General features: G+C 37.5%; 1 protein-coding gene across 1 annotated transcript in view; it reads left to right on the top strand.

The window, feature by feature from the left end:
• The window catches only part of Col19a1 (collagen type XIX alpha 1 chain), a 319,373-nt gene that overhangs the window by 142,915 nt on the left and 175,577 nt on the right, over window positions 1–881 (top strand). The gene's annotated exons all lie outside the window — the stretch shown is intronic.

Genomic DNA, 881 nt, shown 5'->3' with positions numbered 1-881 from the left:
AAACAAACAAAAAAAATGTTCTATTTGCTAACCATACTAGCAAATACAATTTAAGCCGTGTAGTATCACAGGAATTGATAGTGGAATCAGAATATGACTAGCAAACCTTCTGCTTCTACAGATGGGATTCTTCCCTGAACAGTGAAGAACTTGACCCAAGGTCTTAAGATTATTTCCCACAGGAGTCTGTAATCAGTATCTACCTCAAACAATTCTCTACATCCTTACCGTGGTTAACACCATGGCTCTGTGTTTGATTGCACATTCTTTTGTAATAAAATATGTGAGTAAATGGGAATAGAAAGTTCTACTTCGTCTAAACATTCTAAAAGTAACACCAGACATAACCATCCAGTAAGGAGAACAGAGAGCTCCTCTCCTCCCTTTTCTTTAATTCTCTCCACCCAACCACTGAGCATGGTATCACTACTGAGCACCACTGGCTCACCCAGAACTCGGGAACTCAGTATGTTGCCCAGGCTGGCTTTGAACTCATAGAGACCTGCCTGCCTCTGCCTGCTAAGTGCTGTGGTTAAAGGTGTGTCCCATGATGTCCAGCCAACAGCTACACTTTCCCACTGATAGTTACTTTGCCCCCAAACCTGCCAGAGGGTATTGTTATTTTCCCATGATTCCTTGTAAGAATTGCAAATGATAAAATGGCAAAAGATTCATAAGAAAATGTAATAATGTGCACATGATAGGATAGTTGTCAATTAAATGTCTCATCATTTCTTAAGCACCTAATCATAAATATACAAAATATTTCCATTTAGGTACAACTTATTTTCTACATAGAGCATTAAAGATTCTTGTTTAACTTAAGAAATACTCTAAGCTTAATGGAAAAGAAGAAGGCTTTTTTGTTTTATTTTTTTTAA

The sequence above is a fragment of the Microtus ochrogaster genome, linkage group LG2 (genome assembly GCF_000317375.1).
Source record: "Microtus ochrogaster isolate Prairie Vole_2 linkage group LG2, MicOch1.0, whole genome shotgun sequence".
Classification (NCBI taxonomy): domain Eukaryota; kingdom Metazoa; phylum Chordata; class Mammalia; order Rodentia; family Cricetidae; genus Microtus; species Microtus ochrogaster.
This window is presented reverse-complemented; position numbering and strand designations above follow the sequence as displayed.